Genomic DNA, 17,893 nt, shown 5'->3' on the forward strand with positions numbered 1-17,893 from the left:
TTAGTTCCTGGGGCATTGGGCTGATCAGCACAGTGCCGAGAAACATCTGGGAGCCTCAGAACCCCTCAATAAGAGACAAGCTTTAAAAAAGGGACATTTGGCCCTTGGAGTCTTCTATGTTATAAAGTCAATGGCAACTCGTTAGTTAGATTTCTCTGCCTTTGCTCCGTTTCCTTTAATATCCTTCCTTACCAGGTAGCTCTCTCGAATACCTCGATCAGCTCTATATCTAATTGGGTGAAGGTGAGTCAGGGCAGAGTCTGAGGGGCAATCATAAGCATCAGCAGCACAGATGCCTGTTTGCAAAAGCTGAGAAGCCTTTACAAGTCACAGCTTGAAGGAACCTACGGAGAGGAGCACTTAAGTGTTAAAGTAAGCACTTCAATCAAGTACTTGAGCAGAAAAAGAGCCACAGACTTGCTGCTTGTCAACGCACGCCTCAGGTAAGGGAGACTGTTATCTCGACAGTACGCTTGCCTGACCTCACTGAAATATTCACTATTTATTGCAGAATGTTTTTAAACCACGCTGAATAGATTTGACACTTTTTTTTAAGATTTCTAGTATTTCAGAGGTTCAGTCAGGACGACGGTAACTCATTTCGTTTTCTACAATAATCTCTGCCTCCTTTTTTGGAGGATCAGTCAGGTGTCTGACACATGCGGAAACCCATCACCGTTGCTTAAGAGTATCCAAACCCAACTGAGAATTCCATCCATCCCACCTACAAGTGGAAATTCCAGAGATGGATTGTTTGAATGGCTAAATCACTTTATGTTGCAGAAAGTGATAGAAAGCGAGTGCTTTGCAGCTTTTCAGAGCTGCAGAAACAGCTCCTCCAAACAAATTGTGAATCACGAGCAAATCTCAAGGATCAAATTCAGGCTGTATTATTCTGATGAGTTACAATGGGAAAGAGCAAGGAAATGGGACGAGAGAACTCCAAGGGAGGGTGGGAGCGAGGGGAGCGAGGACTGGCACAGACGCAATGAGGAACGAGCCGGGGGAATGGGATTAGAGTAGAGAGCTCCAATGGGAGAGTGAGCACTAGCAAATGGTGCTTGTTCTGACACTTGTTCCTTGGAGGATTTACAATAATCTTTGCATCTGATTTGGTGGGTTTTATGAGGAGATAAAACATATCCATATCGGTAAACTGCAGAATTGAAGCTCAATGGTGGTAGAATTAAGAAAAGAAAACACACCTAAATGATAAAACGATAAGCAAAGGAACCCTGGTGTGTTGTTACACAGCTCACTAAAGATGGCAGCACAAGTGATCATAAACAGGTCAATGGGATCCTTGGTTTTATATCCAGAGGCAGAGAGAATGATAAGCTTGTACAAGACTGGTTGGGCCACAATAATAATAATAATAATTGCCTTTGATACAGCGCCTTAGCATGTTGTTGAGACGTCTAAAAACGCTTCACAGAATATCCTGTAAAGTGAATTGACTGTACTTTGTGGGCAAAACCTGGCAGCCAATTGTGTACAGTTTGATTGTAGTTTTTTGGGGGGCACCCCATTGTAGGAAGCAAATGAAAAGGGTGCTGTGTAGATTCACTAGGATTTTACCCAGAGCTGACCTCACTTTAATTATGAAGGGAGACTTGGGAAGGTTCTATCTGTTTTCACTAGTCAAAGAGATGGTAAAAGAGTGAGCTGATGGAGGGCCTCACGATTATGAAGGTTTGGTGATTGGGTAAAGAGTAGATTATTCCGCTGGTCGGAAACAACACGGCACAAAACAGATGTGAGCTCTGTTTACCCCTCAGCCCTGAGGAAGGAAATTAACTTTTCTCAAGGTATTGTGGTTCTCTTGATTCTCTGCACATGTTGTTGCCATAGCAATGGGAGCTGTTAGCCATATTAATGAGCAGATTAGAGAGGAACTGGGAACACAGTCTAATCAGAAAAAATCTTTGCCCAACACAAAGCAAACTGATAGTGAAGTGCTGATGACTGGAGGTGCAATCTCCTGTGGAAGGTGAATGAATACTGGAGCCTTTGGTACAGGGATTGTCATGGTAACCATATCCTCCTGGGGAAGGGAGGTAAGTGGGGTCTCCTTGGGGCTGAACTGGCTCCAAGGTGACGTGTTTAGCAATAAAATATTGAAATCGAGTCAGCCCTCTGTGTCAGTCTTGGTAGTCCGTTTCCTGAGCCAGGTGGGTCTGCAGTATTCCAGGGCACTGCTGATGACAGCACAGCCCAGCCTGGCACAGTGGCAAGATTTGGAAGGGCAAACCAGTCACTGGGGGCAGGGAATCATTCCCTCAGCCTTTGTTAACCTGTAAATCAAAGCTGGAATGGGTAGGGTGGTCCTAGCTGGTCAAGCAGTGGGAAAGCTTGCCAGACAGTGCTGTTGATGGTTAGTCTCCATCAGTACCCCAATGCCTTGGCTTGGCTCTTGCCAACTTGTGTGTGTAACCAGCTAAAACCGTACTGTCTGGCAAGCTTTCCTGTTGCTTGTCCAGCTCGGACCACCTACCCGTTAGGGCTTTGGCTGCAGGGTTAACAGTAGCTGAGTGGGAGGAGACCCTGTCCCCAGTGACTGGTCTGTCCCGCTGATGAGCCAGTCTGTCTGTGCTGTCATCAGCAGTGCCCTGTAATCCCGCAAACCCGCCTGGTTCAGGAACTGGACTGCCACAGAGAGCTGGCTCGATTCTGACATTCCATTGCCAAACATGCCACCTTGGAGCCAGTTCAGCTCCAAACAGATCCCACTTACCTCCTCCCCAAGGAGGATAGTCAAGGTGTGTTTGTGTGAGGTGGGGGGCAGGTTAGTATAACATAAATCTGTCCCCCTCGGTCTGCTGCCGGAATGCAATCCACAGCTGGGAGCAACTCAGCAGAGAAAATGTGGAGCTGCTGTAACAGGCTTTTGGAGCTCAGCATCCTGGGCAGGTCTGCCTTGAGGCAGTGGTGTCCAACTTGTATGCTGACACTGATCCAGGCTCTGTCCAGCACAGCTCCGCTCACAATAGCCGGTGATCAGCCCTGGGGCTGATGAGCTCCCCACAAGGAGATGCCGAACAGCAGACAGGTGCTGTAACCCCTGACACAGGCTCAACTGAATGCGTGTTTGTAATGAGAGGATAATTAGCCCTGGAGCCTGATTACAGTGTCATCTCCACACTGTCTGATGGGTTTCAGTCTGTCAGCTTCGGAAAATTCTGTGCATTGATCTAAAGGGACTTCCTGTTGTAATGAGATGTGGATTTAATAATAATCCTTATCATGTTGTCAATACGTCTCAAGGACTTCACGGGATATATTTTAAAGTATACAATGTAATTAGGAATATTCCAGAAAAATGAGGGATTAGTCGGGGGAGAAATGCAGAACAGACTCAGTCGATCTTGGAGTACATGTGCGTAAATGCACGGAGTGTGACAAATAAGGTTGGTGAGCTGCGGCTCAAGTTGCCACATGGGGTAATGATGTAGTGGCAATAACGGAGACTTGGCTCAAACAAGGGCAGGAATGGGAGCTGAATATCTCAGGCTACAATGTATTCAGGAGGGTTAGGGAAGGAAAAAAAGGAAGGGTGGGTGGCAATATTGATTAAAGCCACGGTTACGGCCCTGGAAATGGACGATATGGTAGAGGGTCCAAAACCAGAATCGATTTGGTTAGAGCTAAGGAGCAGAAAAGGAGCTGTCAATCTGTTAGTGTATACTACAGACCATCAAATAGTGGGAAGGAGATAGATGAGCAAATCTGTAGCAGATTTCAGAAAGATGCAAAACCAATAGAGTCGTGATAATGGGGGACTTCAATTATCCTAAGATAGACTGGTAAAATAACAATGTAGAGGGCAAGGAGGGGAAAGGATTCCAAAATGTGTACAGGATAACTTTCTGGATCAGTAGGTTTCCAGCCCAACGAGGAAGGAAGCAGTGCTGGATCTAGTTCTGGGGAATGAAGTGGGGCAAGTGGAGCAGGTTTCTTATGGAAAGTACTTATGGAAAGGGACAAGAAACAATCAAAGGTGAAGATATTCAACTGAAAGAGTGCTAATTTCAGTGAGTTAAAAAGGGACCTAGCCAAGATGGACTAGAGAGAAGGGCAGGTAAAACAGTTAACAAGCAATGGGAATCCTTCAAGATGGTGATAGTTCGGGGACAGAACAAATACATTCCACAAAGGGGAAAGGTAGGGCATCCAAACCTCCCTGAATGATGAAGGAAATTGGGATTAAAATAAACAACAACAACAACAAGAAGATTCCATTTATAAAGCGCCTTTCATGTCAGGAGGACGTCCCAAGGCGCTGCACAGTTGGGTCATGACCCGAGCAGGGGGGAAATGGTCAGGGGAGGGGAGGGAGCGAGGAGGGGGGAAATGGTCAGGGTGAGGGGAGGGATGGGAGGGAGCGAGAAGGGGGAAGAGAGTCGAGAGGGGAGCTGAGGGCTCGGCTTAAACATAAAACAGAAAAAGGAGGCTTATGATAAATGTCAGGTCCAAAATACAGAAGATAATCAAATAGAATATAGAAAGTACAGAGGAGAACTAAAAAAGGAAATAAGAGGGACAAAGAGATTGTAGGAGAAAAGATTAGCGGATAATATAAAAGGGAACCCTAAGGTATTTTATAAACATATAAAGAATAAAGGGTTAGTCAAAGATAGTGGGTCCAATTAGGGACCAAAGAGGAAATCTTCTTGTGGAGGCAGAGGGCGTGGCTGACAGACTGAATGAGTACTTTGATTTGTCTTCACAAAAGAAGAGGATGCAGCCAATGCCACAGTATCGGAGGAGAGGGTAGAGAAATTGGATAAGTTAAGAATAAACTGAAAGGAGGTAATGAAAAGGTTGTCGGTGCTCAAGGTAGATAAGTCACCCGGTCCGGATGGGATGCATCCTAGGGTTAGGGTTCCCTGAGGGAAGTAAGGGTGTAAATAGTGGAGGCTCTGGCCACAATCTTTCAATCCTCCTTGGACACCAGGGTGGTGCCATTGGACTGGAGGGTTGCAAATGATACTCCCCTATACAAAAAGGGCAGAAGGATAAACCTGGGAACTACAGGCCAGACAGCCTAACGTCAGTAGTGGAGAAACTTCTAGAGACTATAATCCGGGACAAAATAAATTTTCACTTAGAAAAATATGGGTCAATAAGGATAGCCAACACGGATTTGTTAAAGGCAAATCATGTCTAACAAACCTGATAGAGGTTTTTGATGGAGTAACGGAGAGGGTGGATGAAGGTAGTGCAGTTGATGCAGTTTATATGGATTTTCAAAAGACGTTTGATAAAGTGCCACATAAGAGACTTGTAGCAAAATAGAAGCCCCGATATTAAAGGGACAGTGGCAGCGGATACAGAACTGTCTGAGAGACAGAGAGCAGAGAGTGTGGTGAACGGTTGTTTTTCTGACTGGAGGGAAGTGTGCAGTGGTGTCCCCCAGGGATCAGTATTGGGACCACTGCTGTTTGTGATCTATATAAATGACCTGGACTTGGGTACAGGGAGTACAATTTCCCAGTTTGCAGATGATACTAAGCTGGAAAAGTAGTGAACAGTGAGGAGGATAGTAACAGACTGCAAATGGACATAGACAGACTGGTAATGTGGGCAGACACGTGGCAGATGAAGTTTAATGTAGAGAAATGCGAAGTGATGCATTTTGTGAGGAAGAATGAGGAGAGGCAATATAAGCTGATGGGACAATCCTAAAGGGGGTGAAGGGACAGAGAGACCTGGGGGTCATATAAGGAAATCTTTGAAGTTGGTAGGACAGGGAGATAAAGCTCTTAAAAAAGCATCCGGGATACTGGGCTTTATAAATAGGGGCACAGAGTACACAAGTCAGGAGGTTATGGTGAACCTTTATATAAAACATTGTTTAGGCCTCAGCTCGAGACTGTGTTCAGTTCTGGGCACCAATAACAACAACAGCAATAACAAGATTACATTTGTATAGCGCCTTTCAGGTCGGGAGGACGTCCCAAGACGCTGGACAGTGTACAGCATTTCAGACTCGCGCTGAGGTCGGGGTGGGGTGGGGGGAAGGGAGGGGATGGGGGGTGACCGATGGCATAGTCGAAGAGGAGGGTCTTGAGGCGGGACTTGAAGGGAGCGAGGCCGAGTGATTGGGGGATGGAATTCCAGAGGTTGGAGGCAGAGTGGCTGAAGGCTCTCCCACCAATGGTGGGGCGGGTGGGTCGAGGGATGTGGAGCAGGAAGTTCAGTTTAGGAAGGATGTCAAGGCTTTGGAGAGGGTGCAAAGGAGATTCACCAGGATGGTACCAGGAATGAGGAACTTCAGTTATCAGGAGAGACTAGAGAAGCGAGGATTATTCTCCTTCGAACGGGGAAGGTTAAGAGGAGAGTTTATAGAAGTTTTCAAAATTATGAGAGGATTCAATAGGGTGAACAAGGAGAAACTATGCAGGTGGGTCGGTAACCCGAAGACACCGATTTAAAATAGTTGTTAAAAGAAACAGAGTGGAGGTGAGGAGAAATGTTTTCACACAGCGAGTTGTTGGGATCTGCAATGCATTGCCTGAAAGGCTGGTGGAAGCCGATTCGATAACAACTTTTAAGAGCGAAGTAGATAATTATTTGGGGAGGACAAGTTTGCAGAGCTATGGGGAGAGAGAGGGGGAGTTGGATTGATTTGGAAGCTCTTTTCAAAGAGCCGTCACAGATACGATGGGCCGAATGGCCTCCTTCTGTGCTGTATAATTCTATGATTCTGTGGAGTGCCTGGGTATTTTGTGGGGTGAGACGCAGCAACCAATTACACACAGCAGTGTCCCACAAACAGCTGTGGAGTGACTGATCAAATTTATTTGGCGGATTATTGGCCAAGTCAGTGGGAGAGAGAAACTCCTTTCTCTTTTCGAATAGCGCCACAGGATATTTAACGTCCACCTGAACAGGCAAAAGGTGCTGGAAAATCTAAATCGGTGTTAGTCTGTGAGAAAGTACAGTAAGGAAGGGTTGCTGGAGACCAGCTGGGGAAGAGGTGCTAGGTCGAGAGATCCTGTGCTCTGGTACAGCCTCCCTCCCCCTAACTACACTAGTGGAGTCCTGTAGCTCAGTGGTTAGAGCACTCGCTTTGCAAGTGAGAGACCTGAGTTCAATTCCAGGCAGAGGGCGAAACCTCGGGCCAAGTTTCCTTACTCCACACAGAGCCTAATAATAATCCCTCCAAAACCAAAAACAATAATAAATCGGTCATTTTCAATCTACGACTGTTTGTGAGACATTGTTGTGCGCAATTGGCTGCCGCGTTCGCCCATAAATACACAGTCAATTCACTTTACAGTGTGTTCTGTGAAGCGCTTTGGGACGTCCTCCCGACGTGAAAAGCGCTATATCAAATACAAGGATTATTATTATTACACCCAACTTGAGACTCTCTTCCTTGGTAATTAGGGACTTTTTGTGGTTAAGACGACTCCAGGTGACGTATGTGGCAATTGGAGATTGAAATGAGTCAACCCTCTGTTGGTGGGGTCAAGCAAAGAAATGCATTTCTCTCTGATCTACGTTTCTGTTCAGTGAAACAAACTGTTTGAAATGTGACTGTTTGTGGGACGCTGCTGTGCGCAATTGGCTGCCGCGTTTCGCCCATAAAATATACAGTCAATTCACTTTTCAGTCTATTCTGTGAAGCACTTTGAGACGACTTGAAGATGTGATAAGGTACTGTATCAAATCCAAGTATTATTATTATGGTCTGACACCTGAGCTGGACAGAGAAGGTGCCTCCAGGGCAACAACAACTTGCATTTATATAGTGCCCCTCACACAGGGTAGCATCTCCGAGCACTTTGTTGATGATGGACAACGAGGGGGAGAATTATAGTCCCAAATGAGCCCGTCTCCTTACTCTTCTATTACGTTTCTCCTCTGTCATTCTCTACCTCAGAATCATCATCATTTCCCCCATCCGCTCCCTACTCCAACCTCCTGGCACATTTCTCCGATCCGGACACCTCCATCCTCCCCGAGATACTATTCCGAACACCTCTTCATCTTGGGGTAATTGCAAATTCCATTTTACCCCCACCAGCCCCATGTCTGCCAGCACAAAGCCACCTGTGATTATCTTCAACAATCTCTATAACATCCTGAACTTCCCTTATCACCGCACTTCAAAGTGTATAAATCAGATTTTGCTGAGGTGAGAGAGCAATGGTTGGGCTCAGTGTGGTCCAGCCAGTCCTGGCAATGGACGGTGAGGCCGGATTTGAGCTAAGTGTGTTCAGCAGCACATGTGTGGGATTTTTAAGCAGCGGAAATGGGTGTCATACTAGAGGGTCTTGCAGTGATAACAACACCAACAAAACATTGCATTTGTACAGTGCTTTTCACATTGAGAGGATATCCCAAGGCGCTGGACAAATGAGGGGTTTGCATCTGAGCTTGGGGTTGGGATCGGAGAGGGTTGGAGGGGGTGGTTGTGGGGGTTGGAGAGGGAAGGAGGGTGACCAGAGGCACGGTTGAAAAGGAAAGCCTTGAGACGAGCCTTAAAGGAGGCAAGGGAGGGGGAAAGGCGGAGGGACTTCACGGTACAAGGCACTCTATCAAATGCAAGGATTATTATTATCCGCTCCTTTCTCTGCCTATGTTTTCCTGCCTGGCAGCAGCCAGTACAGTATTTACAGCCACTACAGCACAGTATAGCAGGATTGTGGGCTGTGTACTGGGTGGAAGTTGAGATAATTGGGCTGAGCAACTCCAGCTCCCACAACTCTTTCCTGTTTCAGCAGCTTTAATACTAAACAGACCTTTCATTCTGCAGCCACAGAGAGAGAGAGAGAGAGAGAGCAGCTAAAGTGTGTGTGTGTGTGGCTTCCCTGAGCTTTCTACTGAGAAGGCAGGGAGGAGCCCCTGGAGTTGGTTTCTACTCTTTCCCGGTAAGTTTTGCCCTTTTTTGGGTGTTTTCCTTCTCTTAAGATCATGTCGAATCACAAGACATTCACTGAGCTCCCAGCTTGGCTATGTGTGTGTGTTGTGTGCAATGAGCTGATGGGAGTCAGGGACATCTGCAGGGAGCTGGGGAGTGAGCAGAGAGAAGCTCTGGGCTGTCACTGATCACTGTGACAGTCACTACACTGACTTGGTGTGTGTTTGTGTAGCTGAAGTTGATGCACTGATCTGAGACAGCAGCACACAGACCTGGGTTTGCCCCCCTCCCTCTGGTAAGTTCCTTTCATCTCTTTTTTTATTGGAAACCTTTCGGAATTGAACAAAACCAGTGATTGTTGAGCAGCTCCAACTGTGAGTGAAGCAGTGACTGACACACTGTTGGCTCCAACTTCATTGGGAGTTTTCAGTGTAATGCAAACACAGGGAGAGATGCAGGTGAGTGAGTGTCGCCTCTGTACTGTACAACACTGTGCTGTGCTGTCCCATACTGTGCTGTACTGTCCCATACTGTGCTGTACTGTCCCATACTGTGCTGTACTGTCCCATACTGTGCTGTACTGTCCCATACTGTGCTGTACTGTCCCATACTGTGCTGTACTGTCCCATACTGTGCTGTACTGTCCCATACTGTGCTGTACTGTCCCATACTGTGCTGTGCTGTCCCATACTGTGCTGTACTGTCCCATACTGTGCTGTACTGTCCCATACTGTGCTGTACTGTCCCATACTGTGCTGTACTGTCCCATACTGTGCTGTACTGTCCCATACTGTGCTGTGCTGTCCCATACTGTGCTGTGCTGTCCCATACTGTGCTGTACTGCACTGTTCTGTGCTGTCCTATACTGCACTGTACTGCGCTGTACTATACTGTACTGTGTGTTTTTGATGTTAGTGACTCCTCATTGGGATCACTGTCTGTCTGAGATTACAGCAGTTTTCTGTCTCTCCTCTGAGCTTTTTTGGCGTGTGTGTGCGTGGGAGGCACACATGTGTTTATCTATGCATGTGTGTGTCTGTATCTGTCTGTTAGTGTGTGTGCGCACGCCTGTCTACCTATGCATGTGTTTGTGTATCCATCTGTGTATGTCTTAAATATCTATCTGCATCTGCATGTATGTGTGCCTATCGGTGTATGTGCCTATTGGTTGTCTTATCTATGTATCCATTTGTGTCTGTATAACTGAGTGTGTGTGCTCATGTATGTGGCTATGCACGATTACATGTGCCCATCAGTATATGTGTGTGAGTGTCAATGTGTATGCCTAACGTGATAAAATATGTGTGTACGTATGTCTATATGTGTGTCTATGTGTGCGTGTGTCTATGCGTGTATTTGTCTATATGTGTGTTTCTATGTGCAGGTGTGTCTGTGCGTGAGTGTGCCTGTATGCGTGCCTGTCTCTATATGCATGTCTGTGCCTCTATACGTGTCTGCGAGTGCGTGTCTCTACATGCGTGTCTGCGCACGCGCGTGTCTCTACATGCGTGTCTCTACATGCGTGTCTGCGCACGCGCGTGTCTCTACATGCGTGTCTGCGCACGCGCGTGCGTCTACATGCCTGTCTGCGCACGCGCGTGCGTCTACATGCCTGTCTGCGCACGCGCGTGCGTCTACATGCCTGTCTGCTCACGCGCGTGCAGCTACATGTGTCTGCGCATGCGCGTGCAGCTACATGCGCCTGCGCATGCGGTGTCTCTACATGCGTGTCTGCACATGTGTGCCTCTACATGCGTGTCTGCACATGTGTGCCTGCGCATGCGGTGTCTCTACATGTGTCTGTGTGCGTGCACGTGTCTCTGCATGTGTGTCTGTGTGTGCATGTCTCTACGTGTGTGTGCGCGTGTCTCTTCATGTGTGTGTGTGTGTGCGCGCGTGCATGTCTCAACGTGTGCGCGTGTGTCTCTATGTGTGTGTGTGTGTGCGTGCGGGCGCATTTCTCTACATGTGTGCGGATGGGCGCGTGTCTCTACATGTGTGTCTGTGTGCGCGTGCGTGTCTGTGCAGGTTTGTCTGTGCGCGCGCGTGTCTGTGCACGTGTGTGCATGTGTGTAAGAGCTACTTACACACATGCACACACGTGCACAGACACGCGCACTTGCTTTGCCAGTGAGAGACCTGAGTTCAATTCCAGGCAGAGGGCGAAACCTTGGGCAAGTTTCCTTACTCCACACAGAGCCTAATAATAACCCTCCAAAACAAAACAATAATAATTTGGTCATTTTCAATCTACGACTGTTTGTGGGACATTGCTGTGCGCAATTGGCTGCCGCGTTCGCCCACAAATATACAGTTAATTCACTTTACAGTGTGTTCTGTGAAGCGCTTTGGGACGTCCTCCCGACGTGAAAAGCGCTATATCAAATGCAAGGATTATTATTATTACTTATATGCCAGAATGTGTGCATTCGTGTGGAAGTAAAAGGAGACTGAGAGTGAAGCAGGGCAGCGGCCGTGCGGCTGACAGTTTAGCTGTTAATTACAGTAGTGCTTATTCAGCTTCTTTATTATCTAAACAGTGAGGCAAGTTTGCACAGTCAGGGCCAGAGAGCAGGGTCGCTGTGCACGGCAACTACTGCAGCTTATTCAAACTCGCGTTTGTCTCACAAAAATACACAGTCAATTCACTGTATGGTATATGCTGCGATGCGCTTTGAGATGTCTCAACGACGTGAAAGGGGCCACATCGATTCTCTTTGTGGAGTCCCTGTAGTGTATTGGTTAGAGCACTTGCCTCGCAAGCGAGAGGACCTTACTCCACACGCCTCTGTTTACCAAGCAGTAGGTAAGAGCGCGGATGTTAGTCGATTGGTGGATCGCTTTTCCGGAGGTAATAATCCCTTAAAAAAAAATTGGGTCACTCAAATCCACGACTGTGTGTGGGACGTCGCTGTGCACAATTGGCTGCCGTGTTTCGCCCACAAAATATACAATCAATTCACGTTGCAGTATATTCTGTAAGGTGTGATGAGGCGCTATATCAAATGCAAGGATTATTATTATGGAGAGAAACAGAAACAGCCATGTAAATAGAACCCTCTATGAGACGGAAACCCCAGCTAAGAGCACTAAAGGTTGTTATGAAGTTATTGAGCATCAAATCCCCAAAATAATTCCAGCTATAACAACACTACCAGTTGCCAGTTGTATTTGAAGCATAATATCTTGTTTATTTCCACCACTTGGTTCATCTCTCCGAGCACATTATCATCTCATCTGCAGAGAGACCAGGGAGAGGCAGCGATGTGGGTATAAAAAGGCACTGACTCCTGCCTTGTAGTCAGATTTAAAAGATTACAAAGTTCCATGGCAACTTCGTGGCTGACGTGACCACTCTGAAAAGGGTTTGTGCGGGCAGCCTGGCCTGGCTGTGTGCCTGGTCACCTCCCCCGCCCCCGCCCGCCCTCTCCAAAACAAACAGGAAACAGGAAAGATCGCTTCATTATTAGGGCTGTCAGAATGTTGTGTCTGACCTGGTGCCTGGCTTCTTCATCACCTCCCGAGAAAGAAGAAATGTATTTATTTTTATAGCTCTGTCACGTCAGAATGTCTTAAAGTGCTTTGCAGTAAAATTGCTGTTAACTATGGTAACTGTTTTTGTAGACAAACAGTGTATGGCAAGGTCCCACATCTGGGGCTTTCCAAAGCTTTCCGTCTGCTGTTGATTGATCCATACATAATTAATTGCCGTCAACATCTCCGTTATTGCAGCATGTGACTACCAGGCGCACTAGGTGGACTTGGTCTTTTTATGTCCAGCAGTTCCTGTGGGACATTGTTGGCTGCCAAACTCCCTTCTCTTTTCTGATAGCATCATGGGATCTTTGTGAGGCCTGCTATTTACAAATTGTCTGCTGCGTAACATAGTCCCAGTCGTAAACTCACCACTTTCACTTCACAACAATTACCTGTGAAAAGGTTTTAGATGTGTTGATTTTATAAGTGCTATAAAAATGTAAGACATAGTATTAATGTTTAACGGCATTTCCTAGTCCTTGGTGTAAGGTTATAATAATAACAATAATCCTTGCATGTGATATAGGGCCTTATCACGTCATTGAGACATCTCAAAGTGCTTCACAGCATATACTGTAAAGTGAATTGACTGTATTTTCTGAGTGAAATGGTGTCGCTTTCCGTATACTAGTCAACTAACTCAGCTCTGGCTTTCCATGCAACCTTTTCCTGGTTGTGTCCCATTTCATCACCTTCTGCCAGAGAAATGGCCAGTGAAGTGAATCCTAATAACATAAATTGGGAGAGATGGCCCCATTCTCTGCATTCATTTGAAAACCCATTTAGACCTTCCTTTTCGACCGTGCCTTCAGTCATCTTCCCTCTCCAATCCTCTCTGATCGTATCCCGCAGCATGGATGAAAACCCTCATTGTCCAGCTCCTCGGGACATCCTCTTGAAGTTAAAGGCCCTGTATAAATGCAATTTGATATTTTTGTTGTTGTAGATCCAGGAACACAATGCATGAGTTATTCTCAAAGTATCTAGATTGTTGGATGAAAGTTACCCAAAAGATGTAATTAACTAGAATTTGAGCTTTTGATAAAGTCGCTGTGAGGGACTTTAGAAGAAGGGTAATGCTAAAATTAACTATTTGGTTTGGAAATTAATTTAGCAACGGGAAGCAGAGAATAAGTGGGATTAGCTCTGTGCGAGGCCTAATGGGGCTGTTCACAGGTTGTGTTCTGGGTTCCGGTCTGAAAACTGTTCTGAAATCCTTACAATAATGTATTTGACATTAATGCATCCACCACATGCTCACTTCCCATGCACAGCTGAGTCTTGCACTTAAAATGGCTGATATCTGTCTGGGTCATCAGGTAACTTCCTGCCTCGCGTATGCATAGGAAACAGGAAGTAATGTTGGGGGTGATCTGATGACCCAGAAGTCTGCCATTTTGTAGCACTAGAACCAAAGGATGCCATCGGCAAGCTCTACACATGCGTAGTGAAACTGGCTACTGTGCTTTCGTTCTATGGTTCCTGACCAACGTATGATAACGGGGCTCCACTATATCTGCTGGGCAACATTACTGGAGGATATGGGAACAGATGCAGAGTGAGATGAGAAAAAAGATGAGTTGCATAGTTTATTCATTGAGAGTTTAGCATCAGTAAATGGAAATAGGGGTAGGGAATGACTGATCGCTGTTCAATGCTGTGGTTTTTGCTTGAATCTTTTCCGTGTTGCTTCTGCACAAAGCTGGCTAATTGGGAGAGTCAGCTGCTTAATGTTCCTCGAGATCAGCTGATCTCAGTCAATCTGCCGTGGATTTCTACAAGTGGGAAGAGCTAAGGATTATTAATGAAAACCTTTTTTTCGCATTTCTCTGTGTGACTTGCTCACTCAGTTGAGATCCCCCTGTTCTGTCACAACCCTCTGACTGAAAGCTCCTCCCAGGTGAGTGTAAATTGAGATGCAGATCATGACCTCAGGGAACTGAACAACAAATGTTTATTTCAAGAAACTAATATGGTAAAAAAATAGGAGACGTATTTACTCCATGGATTGTGGACCTGCCAAGAGACAAACTGAAAGAGGCCTAAGGGCGTTGGACTTATCGCTCGCCATGTCAAATCATTGAAGGAGCAATAAACAAGCCCAAAAAGGTAGCTGAGCTAAATTGCCCAAACCATTTGAGCTCAGATCCCCAGAAGTGGCACTTGAACCGAATAGAATAATCTTGCCATTTCCATTGGATGCAGCACCTTTCATATCAAGGGGTCATTGCAAAACACTTCACAGGCTTTACTGTAAAGTGCAGTGATGGTGTTTTTGTAGGTAAATATAACAGCCAATTTGCAATGCAGTACAATATATATTTACACCTATATTGCGCTATTCGGGTCAGGAGGATGTCCCAGGGCTCTGGACAGTAAATTTGCTTACAGAAATGTCCTACAAACAGCCATGAGGTGATTGACCAATTTTATTTCAGAATTGTTGACTGGGACACTGGGAGAGTTTTTTTGAGTAATGCCATAGGATCTTTAACATCCACCTGAACAGGCAGATGGGACTGAAGTTTAACGTCTCATCCAAAGGACAGCACATCCAACAATACACTCTCCCACAGTCTCATAGTAGAGTGTCAGGCTAGACTATGAGCTCAAAGTTGACTGAGCCAGGTTGATACCCACAACAATAATAATCCTTGTATTTGATCTACTGACTTATCACGTCGTTGAGTCATCTCAAAGTGATTCACAGAATATATTGTAAAGTAGATTGCCTGTATATTTTGTGGGCGAAACGACCAGACCATTGCGCACAGCAGTGTCCCACAAACAGTCGTGGATTGATTGACCACATTTTTTTTGAGAGCTTATTACCCCTGGAAAGTGAACTACCAATCATCTAACAACCAGGTTTCTACTTACTTCTAGGTAAACAGAGGAGCATGTGGAGTAAGGAAACTTGCTTAACATTTCTCCCTGCCCAGGAATTGAACCTGGGTCCTCTTGCTTGCCTTCCAATTGCTGGGAATATGTCTCTCAATGTGCCACACAAATAAATTATACTATTAATAGCATCTGACACTTGGCGATAGAAAACAAAATGCCTGTCACACCCAGCTAGATTGGTTTCCACTGAAGTATTTTGCATTCCTTGTTAATTCCCAGATGTGGTTGACAATTAGTTCTACCCTTTTCAAAGAAGCAGAGAATCCATTAGGATGTGGCAACATCGCTGACTGGGGTGGCAGATGGGTGAATATTGCGACATTTTATATTATGTGATAGTTATCACAAGGAACACATTGTGAAACACTACAAATTTCACTGCTTCTCCACCGGCTGCCAGTGTTTGTGTTGGAGGGCAAGGTGTGGTTCCTTCGGGCTCCACCTCTCGTGCCACTTGTGACGCTTGTGATATCATCTTGGACCACTGTTTTCAGCAGAGGAGCTGTCGGTCAGGAGAACACATAATAATCCTTGCATTTGATATAGCACCTTATCACGTCTTCGATAAGCGCTTCACAGAATATATTCTAAAGTGAATTGACTGTATTTTGTGGGCGAAACTCAACAGCCAATTGCGCACAGCAGTGTCCCACAAACAGTCGTGGATTGAGTGACTAATTTTTTTTAAGGAATTATTACCCCTGGAAAAGCGATCCGCCAATCGATTAACACCTGGATTCCTACTTAATGCGAGGTAAACAGAGGTGTGTGGAGTAAGGAAACTTGTGAAACGTTTCGCCCTGCTGGGAATCAATCCAGGTCCTCTTGCTTGTGAGGTAAGTGCTCTAACCACTGAGCTACAGGACTCCACGTCACTGAATATCTCAGGATGAGAGTCTTTTTCTTCATTGTGAACCAAAGCGAAGCCAATTCCCAACGCTGCTGGCAGCAAGCTCTTTAACACAATGTGTTGTTAATTTCCACGGTTGTAAAAATAGAATCTCAGGACACTACAGCACAGAAACGGGCCATTCGGTGCATCAATTCTGTGCTGGTGCCTTTCTCCATATCAGTCACTAGTCTTTCCACTTTTCTGTTCCCTTCCCATCAATATTTCCCTTCAACAGTTTGTGACAGAGAATACCACATCGCAGTCGCCCTGTGTGTACAGAGTGCCTCATGCTGAAGGAAGACTATACCATGCTGCTGCTTCTTTGCTCTTGTGGTCAGTTGATGTCCCTCAGGGCTCTGTCCTCGGTCCCCTCCTCTTCACCCTCTATATGCTCCCCCTTGGTGACATCATCCGCAAACATGGGGTTAACTTCCACATGTATGCGGATGACACCCAACTCTACCTTTCCTCCTCTACTCTCAACTCCACGACCACCGATGTCCGATGTCTCAACGTGCGAAAAACCGAGGCCCTCCTGATTGGCTCACGTCAGCGCCTCCGCACCTCAGGCGCTGACACCATCAGCATCCAAGGCTGCACTCTCCACCTCTCAAAGCCATCAGGAACCTCGGCGTTTTGTTCGACCCTGAGCTGTCCTTTCTCCCTCACATCCGCACCACAACTGGCACCGCCTTCCATCACCTCCGGAACATCGCCAGACTACGGCACTACCTCACCCCTCACGCGGCTGAAACCCTGGTTCACGCCTTTGTCACCTCAAGGCTGGACTATGGGAACTCTCTCCTCGCCGGCCTTCCCGCCACCTCCCTCCACACTGCAGGTCATTCAGAACTCTGCAGCTCGTGTACTGTCCCGCACCAGGCTTCGCGATCACATCACTCCCACCCTCACTCGCCTCCACTGGCTCCCCATGCCCCAGAGGATTGATTTCAAGATCCTCATCCTCACCTACAAGGCCATTCACGGCCTCGCTCCCTCCTACCTCTCCGACCTACTATCCCCCTACCTACCTGCCCGTACCCTCCGTTCCTCTGGCTCCGGTCTGCTCCACGTCCCCCGCCCCAACCGCCCTACTATCGGTGGTCGGGCCTTCAGCCTCTCAGCCCCGAGGCTCTGGAACTCCATCCCCCAGTGCCTTCGCCTTGCTTCCTCCCTTTCCTCCTTCAAGGCCGGTCTCAAAACCTTTCTCTTTGACCGTGCCTTCAGCTCCCCTCTCGACTCTCTTCCTCCTCCTCGCTCCCTCCCTTCCCTCCCCTCACCCTGACCATTTCCCCCCTCCTCTCTCCCTCCCTTCCCTCCCCTCACCCTGACCATTTCCCCCCTGCTCGGGTCATGACCCAACTGTGCAGCGCCTTGGGACGTCCTCCTGACGTGAAAGGCGCTCTATAAATGGAATCTTGTTGTTGTTGTTGTTGTTGTCAGTAGTCACTTATGCTATGGTGGTACCATTTGCTTACATTTGCCTTCTCATATATCTCATTCTCGGAAGCTGATTCTGGGTGAATTCCAACATTTAGTCTGGCAGCTATTAAGAGAATAAGGTTGAGAAATAGATATTTTCAAGAGGTATCATATCAGCCTGGCTCTCTTGGCAGCACTCTGAGTTAGAAGGTTGTAGTTCAAAGCTCCGTGCCAGTACCTTGAACTCACATAGTCTCGACTGACGCTCC

At 46.7% G+C, this 17,893-nt stretch overlaps 1 protein-coding gene across 4 annotated transcripts in view; it reads left to right on the forward strand.

Annotated features, from left to right (window-relative positions):
* The first annotated feature begins 407 nt into the window (after positions 1-407).
* eva1ba (eva-1 homolog Ba (C. elegans)) overlaps positions 408-17,893 on the forward strand; it is a 31,205-nt gene continuing 13,719 nt past the window's right edge. The window contains exon 1 of one of the 4 annotated variants that reach the window (XM_007906768.2): positions 408-443. The gene's annotated coding sequence lies outside the window, so the exon portion shown is untranslated. Of the gene's footprint in view, positions 444-8,661; positions 8,880-8,964; positions 9,165-9,311; positions 9,328-17,893 lie in introns of those variants that run through there. The other 3 variants (XM_007906767.2, XM_007906766.2, XM_007906769.2) reach the window with 3 other exon arrangements.

Source organism: Callorhinchus milii, unplaced genomic scaffold (genome assembly GCF_018977255.1).
Source record: "Callorhinchus milii isolate IMCB2004 unplaced genomic scaffold, IMCB_Cmil_1.0 Scaffold55, whole genome shotgun sequence".
In the NCBI taxonomy this organism is placed as follows: domain Eukaryota; kingdom Metazoa; phylum Chordata; class Chondrichthyes; order Chimaeriformes; family Callorhinchidae; genus Callorhinchus; species Callorhinchus milii.